The sequence below is a fragment of the Rhipicephalus sanguineus genome, chromosome 10, assembly GCF_013339695.2.
Source record: "Rhipicephalus sanguineus isolate Rsan-2018 chromosome 10, BIME_Rsan_1.4, whole genome shotgun sequence".
NCBI lineage: Eukaryota > Metazoa > Arthropoda > Arachnida > Ixodida > Ixodidae > Rhipicephalus > Rhipicephalus sanguineus.
The window spans coordinates 104,774,325-104,784,599 of NC_051185.1; the positions used below are offsets into that span (position 1 = coordinate 104,774,325).

Below are 10,275 nucleotides of genomic sequence, written 5' to 3' on the forward strand. Positions count from 1 at the left end.
TGCCATGATATGATATTATATCAGTGCCAAGTTAAAGATGTTTTGACAAGACGATTACAAATAAACAAGTACCGGGTATTCCACATGTTCCGACAAGGTCAATAGGGAGAAATAGCCCAACTGGCCACTTGGACGTTTATAGGTCATAAAACGCTGTATGAGAACAGAACCAAGATGCATTACCGCCAAAAGCTTTTCCATGCCACTTAATAATAATGCAAACATTAAGTGTACATTATCACTAAGCTACATGAAAACATCCTATGACACCATATGATTAGAGAGCATAGCAAAGCAGGCAATAAACGTTATCAGAAAGGGAAAATAGACAACCACCCGTTTGTAGCATGAAGCCACAAGGAAATCCATACGGATTTCTGAGAAAAAGCCTCTTAGTAGCCGAAAAATTTGTTCTGGTCCGGGGTTCGAACCCGGGACCAACGCCTTTCCGGGGCGGTCGCTCTACCAATTGAGCTAACCAGGAAGCTAGCAATTGGCAGCGCGAGGGCGAATTCATCGACAACTCGAAGCAACTGGACACATATTGCAAACAAGTTCTGCGGAATCCCGCAAGGTGGCGGAAGGGTTAAGAAAGGGAAAATAGACAACCACCCGTTTGTAGCACGAGGCCACAAGGAAATCCAACGGATTTCTCAGAAACCAACAGATTTCTCGGGTTGTTGTCTATTTTCCCTTTCTTAACCCTTCCGCCACCTTGCGGGATTCCGCAGAACTTGTTTGCAATAAACGTTATATTCTAAGTGAATGCAGAATACAACGGAACCTGCATACTTTCATGAAGTGGGAGATGAAGCTGGCTGAGCAGGCACCCTGACTCGGTTAGAATCTGTTACGCCAAACAATATATCACGCTTATGACCACTGCAAGTACAGCTTAATTCTACAGATTGAGTTGCATAATTACGCAGTTTGTGCTGCATGTTTGGTGGATGAAAGTGATTACTATAAAAATCAATGATAATCATAAGGTTTTTTACATATTCATCCTAATACTTCCCTTAGATCAACATAGAGGTATGCTTACAACAAGAGAAGCACTAAAAACTGATTTTAGCTGTGGAGGACATTTTCAAATTACCTCCTGTCTGCTGCAGTTCGCATTGCTCAGTAGTCTTTGGTGCTTGAAAGGAGGCCCTCGCTCCGGTGCATGGCAAAGCCATGACTTCACAGCCTCTTCAATGTCAGCAGCGGAACCCTTTGGCGCTTTGCTTGCAGCACCTGAAATTTTCCTTCCCAATTAATCAACAAAATGCACACCAAAAAGTAATCAGCAGACTCTTGCAAAATTTAGTTGTATAGTACAGTAAAACGCAACTTGAATTCTTTGTGTGCATGCATACAAAAGCAATTACAACTGCAATACGTCTCACTGAGCAGCTTCATTCAGTATCGTGACAGCAGTGAGCACCATCTGACTTTCAAGTTCCTGTTTTCAGGGTTACTCAGCACATTCACCAGATCAAAATGGTGGCTTAATAAGGCTTTGCAGGTAGTGGAAAAAAAGTTCTCAACTAAATTCTACATCTTCGTGCTACCACAAGCTCTAAAATGGCAATAACGAGAGTGCTGCATGTATCCTTTCTACTGTACTTCTAATAAATTTACTTTCATTTTCTCATGCTTCCACCTCAGGCAAAAATTTTGATGTCAATTCCAGAGTAATGTTGGTAACCAATTACTGGTTATCATACTGTGAAATCCGACACAAGCGTCAAAGAAAAGCTGTTGTTGAATCACTTCAGACCAAGCATTGGTACTTACCTGGCATTTGATACCTACAAAAAATTTCTAATTTCAGAATTGATTTTTCCTTAAAGACTAACAAACACTTTTTATGGTAACTATTTTCTTTAGCGCAACGTAAAGCTTACCGGTCAGAGGGTCTAATCACGGAATGGTAACGTGGAAAATGCCGTGAAACATTTGTAATCACAATTTTTCTGTCCAAGATGAATATGAAGTCGTATAGACACGTGACAACACATGCTGCGAACAGTGCTCGAGAGAGCGGTTCGTGTTCGAGCGCGGTGGTTTACTGCGCATGCGTGCACTCCGTGGGTCGACATGTCCCACAGGCTGCCGCGAAGGCAGCGCCGCTTCTCCCCGTGCAACTCCTTTTACCTCATTAGCAGCACACAATAGAGCAGGGATAGATAATATTATACATGCTCTAATTTTGAGGGTTAATTATGGCGCATGCCAACATCAAACTACCTGACTACGTACAGCAATCGACTCTATAATCCACCTTCAAGACTCTTCCGCTAGGCTGTGCGACATTCCAGTGTCTTGTTACTTTTTTAAACACGATTTAAAAATTGAAATCCTACTCACAATGCGAAAAGTATGCTGGAATCTGTCACAATATTTCAGTGTTTTCATTTCTACCAGGATCTGATCACACGTTCTGGGCAGTTGTCGGTCCCTCTAACTTTTGCTTACGACGAAGCGTTTAAAAAAACCATTGTTACGCAACTACGTTCTTACTTTGAATTCTGCCAGGTATAACAATTTGTCAAGGAGGTATCTTGCACAGTAACCAAAAAAGTAGCGCAGACTTTGCAGTTAACAATATGCAGAGGTTATGTGTAGTGCCAATTTTACATTGTTCGCTGTCTTTTGTGTGCTGTTTCCAGACTTTCGAACGTGTAAAACTTATCTAACTCTGAATCCTTGTATAATAATTTTAGATACCACACCGCTTTATTCAAGTTCACAAAAATGACCGATGTATTTTACTGATAATTTTTTAAATCAATGCTAACAATCCTCATGTGGAATGAGCATGTTTGATTTGGCTGCGCGACACTTTTAACTTACATGAACGAATAAAGGAGACAGTGCAGTGCTACGTGTTAGCCATACAACCTCTGCTAATAGCTCTCCTAATGTAACTATTTATCATGATACACAGATGGAATAAATTTTTTGAAGTACTCTACCCTGTTACTTTTAAGGGCCCTTTACAAAGGTGATTTTGACCTCCGACACAAATGTTATTTATTATAATAATAATAATATCTGGGGTTTAACGTCCCAAAACCACGATATGATTATGAGAGACGCCGTAGTGGAGGGCTCCGGAAATTTCGACCACCTGGGGTTCTTTAACGTGCACCTAAATCTAAGTACACGGGCCTCAAACATTTTCGCCTCCATCGAAAATGCAGAAATGTTATTTATTAGCCAGTGCAGTAGAAAAAAAATGCTAGCACTGCTAGGACAAAATTTGTTTTTGGCAAGTTTAAAAAAAATCATGAATTAAACTGTCAACGCTTGTCTGCAGCATTTTAACGCAAATAATTGCGAAGTGCCAACAGTGGTACTTGTTCTTTACAAAGCATATGCTTACTTCGTTAAATGGAGACGCTACTCGCGAATTGCAAGTTTTTAAAAATTTACTCATTTCTTGTTTATATTATTTGTGAAGTGAAAATCGGAAAGCAATTTCTCTCGGAAAGCAATTTTTGGGGACCTCTAGAGGTACCGTTTTAGGTACTTCTGATGCTCAGACCTGGGTGAAGCTTTTCCCACATTTTGCTTAGCATGCTGAGAGTGCCATTATGTTGTTTAAACTTTGATGTCACTTAAATAAGCATTACGAGTTTCATGTATTTGATCACTAGAGTCTGCATTTAAAGACTTCCAAGGTTCTAATTTTTCCATTTCATTAAAATATAATGTACGCTCTTTCTAATAAGGTTATTGCATTCTACACTTCATGTGGAAAAATATGAGCCATTAATAGCTCGTAAACATGACGGTTTTGTGACACAAAAAGTGGGAACAAAAACACCTGCATTTTACACATTGCCAAAATATAGAACAAGAGCTATGCAACTCACTTTAAAACTGATAATTGAAGTCAGCATAGAGAATTACACACAAACAGGAAATATTTCACTGCTGTAGGCTACAAGTTTTTTTTAGTAGCATCTCCCTTTAAAAAATAATTATAAACCACACCAAACAACCAAATTTGCCATACCTGCCTCTGCTTTGGCAATATTAGGGGCTGAACAACTACGCTTCTCCTTTCGACCAAGCCAAGAAAATTGTGCAGCAAAATTGTCACTCAAACAATATCAAAGAATTCTCTTTGTCGCTCATTTCGCATGCTTGCCACCAAGTTGCGTAAATTCACGAACCTGCAATGAGATCACAAAACACATGTGTCGGACCCTTGTAGAGTGGAAGGTGTACAAATAAAGAACTTATGAGTAAATTAGCCTCATAAATAATCGAAACACACTTGGACTGCATGCAATGTTTCAGACATGTAGTTCGGGGCAAAGCTTAAAAACATGTATTGTTTTGAACATGGCAATGTAAAACTCTAAAAAACAATCCATAGCATACCAAAGTAGCAGTGGTTTGCCGTGTCAGCCTTGCATCAAAATCAAGCAGCTCTTGCAGGGAGTTGAACGGTTGTTCGACTAGTGGTGTGCATGTTGACGCTGCTGCGGATGGTAGCATTTCACAAAGTCTATTGATAGTGTCTGCTTGCTGCTGAAGCATAAACCGCATAGTGTTGAAGAGACGCAGCATATGCTGCGGAATGTCTGAAAAAGAAAAAAAGTATCCAAATGAGTAACCTTATAAGTCCACTTTCATCTTGGTCAAAAGGCCGAAAAGCGCCAAATTAGTCAACAATAAAAGTATATATACATATATTTGTGCCATTCTAAATGAGGTCATAGGTAACCGATCCTAACATTGATGAACAGTCACTTTTGCAAAGCATTTGCAAAAGTCACAATTGAATCTGCTTACAATTATCACTCCCATGTTGAGCATGTGCACTCTGTGGCCTCCCCAATTCCACTGGTTGATCTGAAAAGCATAAATGTATAATAGATTAGCATTACAGGATAGTCTGAAGGGTCAGAATTTTATGGTGATCGAAAATGTAACTGTGAAAGCATTTGGGTTTTTGAATGGTTTAGATTGTCTGTAGTTTTAGTGCCATATCTGTGTCATGGATATGGTTGCAACTGCATGCATTGTTTACAGTAAATTTAAGCAGTGCAGGCTACATTTTAGAAAGCAAGCCCTTTGTATAATTGACCTAAGATAAAAGAGCATTGTAGTGTATACCTGCATCAACAGAGCGGCTATCACGTTCACAGCATGATGAACTTGAACGAGACAGAAAGCCTCAAATAACAAAAAACATCCAGTGAGTAAAAAAGCAGCATTCTTTATAGTTTTCAATTTTAAACAACGTTACGTAGACCATGACTCAACAACTCTTTTGTACAGAGGATAGTTTGCACACAACTAGCGGCTGCATTGTTACGCAGAAACATGTAACATACCTATGCTTGGTAAATTTCTCTCACTCCTTGTCGCTCCACATGACACTTGACTTGAAGCCACCAGGCCTGAGAAGTAAAATGTATATCACACATTCCATGAAATGCCAGTTAGCAGTGAACAATCAGATCCTGTGCATTTAAACGTTTGGATCTTTATCGCAGCTCTGTGATGACTGAACTAACTTGTGAGATAAAACTTACTGATTTTTTCTAGGCCATTCAGCTATGATTGCGTTGATCCAGCAATGAGATAAGTATTTCTACTTCTACTATATTTCCTAGTAACATATTCTACATGGAATGTTTTAGGGAAGCGAGTGCCTATCATAACAGCCTCATATCAGTGCATTTCACCACAAAGAAATTACAAAGAGCTATGACCAATGCACAAGAAGCCATGAAAGATATCTGGCATAGGTGTATCTTGTAGGCAATGATCATAAATTCAAATTGCATTCAGGAAAAATCTTTTGAAAATGGCAGGGAGTGTTACTGCATTTTTCCTAGTAGTGGCGGCTTTTCTTCTGTCCCGCTGACATCTGAATCAGGGTATGTCCATTTCTGCGGTGGCCTTCGGCATCGCTTACTTGGAAGCACCTCAGGGTCACTACCGAGGCCCGAGTGTAACAGGCTACGATTCAGCTTTTTTCGTGCATGATCATAGGAACCTGTACACGAAGGATTGAAAATATTTATGCTTTGCATGAGAAACCAGCTTGCTGAAACATGTACATACCAAAACAGTCCTTTCAGGGAAATTTCATAGCATTTCCAAGACTCCTCGAGGGGAGTTTGTTTCTTCGCCATTCTGCTGGCTTTTTCGGCCTTTACGTCGTCAAGCCAACGGCTCTGTGTATACGACATCCATGACCCCGGCACTATTTCGACTTATTGCCGAAAATTCAACAATGGCATAGCTCATCTAATGAACAAAAAAATAAAACGCACTATCAACAACAGGTTCACTTTCATACTTCAAATAGCACACATGAGACAAAATATTTTCGCCTAATAATCTGGCAGTAATATGTATGCAAGAATTTTAAATACAAGTGGACTTTTCAATGAACAAGCAAAGTAAGGTTTATCCTAATTTAGAGGAACGGAGACAAACCTTGTATAGTCTGCGTGCAGTCATAACTCCGCTGCCCGAGCGCGCAGGCGTCCCTAGCGGCAAGAAGCGCAGATTTGGCGGGATGCTCTCACGCGCTCTCAATGGGGTGAAATCGAGGAACGATGCCTTTTACGATTACGCGCTTTTCGCGCTTGGCCAGTGACCAGAGCGACGGTCCGTCCGCGTTATCAACGCGATAAGTCAGCCGCAGGTGGTGGACGATAAGAATAATATAGCATAAAACATCGCTCCGCGATTGCACCCTTGCTCGCTCCACGCTCCCGCTGTGACGGCGCGAGGTATTTTCACGTGCAGGTTGTTTTCTGTCGGTTGCGCTGTTCGTAGGAATGCCGAACTCCAGGAATAATTGCTGCGAAAAGAAGCACACGTGCTAACGCTACGTTCTGACAACTGCTAACAATTTGTCGTCTTTTGGAAGCAAACAGCCCTTATCCCGCCAAATTTTAACCCAAATGATAAATTAGATAGAAATATGATAGAGCCTACCTACGAGCTATGCCTAGAAATTAATTTCGCCATGCAACGTGCGCTTATACTATTGGCTGCTCAGTGCTGTTTTCCGAGAACCGGCGCTGACGCTCATGCTCGTTCTGTTTTATATTTTATTTGAAAGCATGATTTTATTTTTAAAGAATTAAAAATAGCATAAATATAGATGTAAAATGCCTGCCACCACTGCAAGATATGTAGTACCTCCCTCATACTTATGGGGGATTTACGCTACTGGCAACCTCGCTGCCGATTGGAGCCAAAATAGTAGACCTTTTACTTTATGTTCGTCCTGTTATACCGCGATAATTTTTCTCTTTCCAGCTGTGCCTATAATGAAAGTGCTGTGCACTTACTAAACGCTTCTGAGCGCTTAGCAGAAAAGCCTGTGTTTAGTACAATACGTGAATGAATTAAAGTAATGTGTACCATGCTATGAGAGAGCTGTTTGACGGTGACCGACAGCTCATTGAAGCCACAATAGTAAACGCAATAGATTATGTTTATCCTGATCTATCTATCTATCTATCTATCTATCTATCTATCTATCTATCTATCTATCTATCTATCTATCTATCTATCTATCTATCTATCTATCTATCTATCTATCTATCTATCTATCTATCTATCTATCTATCTTAACGCCGACCGCATCGCCGTTACGTTGCGCGAAATCGCTTTATGCCTCCACGTAGCGGGACACGCTTTTTAAAGCTTTAGATGGCTCATCAAACGCGAATAGTGACGGTCGGCGTCGGCGGCGTCAATGCGAGCGATGCAAAAAATTATGACGACGTGATGACGCCCCCATGGGGCGTTGTCATGACCTCAAACATTGCGACAATGTACGGCGTCATCACGACCTCTCTGTTACACCACATCATTACGTCATCACCTGAAATCGTCGCTTGGTCAAAAGTGGGCTCATCACGGAGGCAGTGATAAATAAGGTGAGGGGCAAAATGCTTGCAATGCCTCTGATTCTGGAGGCGGTCCAAACCACGTTAGGTGCAGAAAGTTTTCGGGGAGGGGACTGAGAAGGTCGATCGCACAGTGGAATTGACTGATAACGTCGAGGTTATCTAGTGTGTGGTTCTCACAGTAAGGCTGGTTATGTGTTGCAACAACTCTCGCCCCGATTTTTAAACTTAATGCATTAATAATCGTTGGAGTTTAACGTCCCAAAACCACAACATGATTATCAGAAACGCCGTATCGGAGGGCTCCGGAAATTTCGACCACCTAGGGTTCTTTAACGTGCACCTAAATCTAACTACACGGGCCTCAAGCATTTCCGCCTCTATCGGAAATGCGGTCGCCGTGGCCGGGATACGAGCCCGCGACCTTCGGGCCAGCATTCGAGCACCATAACCACCAGATCACCGTTGGGGGGAACCTAATGTATTACCAAGTGAGCAGTAAGCCTTTCCGTCAAGTGTTAAAAAGTACATGTTTTTTGCGCATTCATTCTTCCTTTCCACGTCATCAATCATTCTGCTTGGAGGGCCTTCCCTCTTTCCCACTTCTCGATCAGACGTAACGATTTCGATTGTACTGACGTCACCCTCGGCGCTCTTCGTTTTGTTGTTGTTGTTGAAAACCAATAAAACATGGTCAAAAACTGGGATGCACGAGCGAAACGCTGACTTCCAAATTAAATTTCATTACAACGGAACAAATCATACATACATGGAAAAAACCCATAAAACGGCCTAATATGTCCGCCGTTGTCGCAGAACGCTCACGCGTGCTTCGTGGAGATAAGCAATCTCAATTTTGGTGAGCGAGACATACTACAGTGACACAGTCACTGCGGGATCGCGCCACTTCCTCAGCTGATAATTTGGGCTGTAGTCTTAACCACGTTTAACCAGCTAGCGCAAGTTTCAACCTTACTAAGTTGTGGTCGTTGTTATTGTTGTTGTTGGTGGTGCGATGGTTCTCGCTGTAAGCCTTAACATTGCAAAGGTACGGCATAGAGCTTGACTCAGCGTCCGGACTGTCGGCCCGCATACTCCTGCTTCCCCAGTGGAGGAGAGGCGCGTCGAGAGACGCTCCTGACTGATGCCAGTGCCTCTTCGTCAAACTTTCACCTCGTACGAGATGAATCAGGGAGACCTCAGCGTTTCATTTCCGCGTCACTACGTCTTCAGCGCGCACCGCGAGACGCGAGTCCTAGGAGACAGCGTCGCATACGGAGTCGTCAAGGTTAGCCATACGGGAGGTGGTCGCAGAATGGCGCTCCACCTCTGCAGCTATAATGTAATGTCAGGATATTGGCGCTGCAAAATACATACAGTTGAAAATTGATCTAACGATCTAACGCTCCAATTATCTCACTAAATTAGAAAATTCGCAAAACCGAGAAACGAATTCCTCGGTTCGCCGAATTTTAAAATTGTAATCGAGCGACACCCGAAAGCCACCGCGGCATCGTAATTGCAAATAATCCTCGCGTGCGAAAAATCTGCGAAAGGGGCCTGGACCCACAGCCTCCCACGCCAGGGCGATGCAGGCTACGTAGACGGTTTCGTATGTAAAGCTATGACAATCTGTCGAAATGTAAAGAGGCCGAGAACGAATTCAGAGATTGTACGAGCAGGCCGAGTAGGAAAATTGCGTGGAGGCGATCACTGTCATGTGTCACATAAAGCTTGAAATAGCGAAAGCAATCGATAGTGGGGGCATATACAGGGACCATAATTGAAGCAACGCAGTCCCAAGCGCTATCTGGTATGTAAGGGCGCTCCCGACTGTGGAGTTTGTTCTTCTGCGCATGGGCGCGGCGTGCATACTCATCAAAGTAAAGCTAGGGCCGTAAATCTGGCGAATAGATTATTTAACGCGATAGCATCAGAGCAGACGCTCGAAAAAAGAGCCCGTCTGTTTTCGAAAAAAATCACCCCTTTTCAAATCGAAGGAAAACTTTTCGAAAGAAACCATCCCTCTTTTACTCATTTATTTCAGGAAAAACTTCTTCGGCTGTACAGAGATGAAACCAATCGGCCATTTCAGTCACATGGAGGGCGCACACGATACATCAACTCGCGTGCGAGGCCTGCTGTCGATTGCTCCTCGAGCAGAGATGAAACGCCCGACCTGTCTTTTCTCGGGCAAAGGAGCATCCACGCCAGAAGAGGAGAAGAGAGGGCTGCATCGCTTGAGCAGCAAGCGTGAATTGACCAAAAGGGCGTGGCCCCGTGCGCTGGCGCGCGCGCTATCTCGGCAGACATTGCCAACGGATGGTATGCCTTTCCACGTGCTGTACTCTCACCGCTTCGAGTAGAGGCAACAAACGCCACGTGGACCGCT

The 10,275-nt window shown here is 42.7% G+C and overlaps 1 non-coding gene across 1 annotated transcript; it reads right to left on the reverse strand.

The window, feature by feature from the left end:
- Positions 1–410: 410 nt before the first annotated feature.
- Positions 411–484, reverse strand: Trnas-gga (transfer RNA serine (anticodon GGA)). Its single transcript has one exon. It is a non-coding gene; the product is annotated as a tRNA-Ser (tRNA).
- Positions 485–10,275: the final 9,791 nt, after the last annotated feature.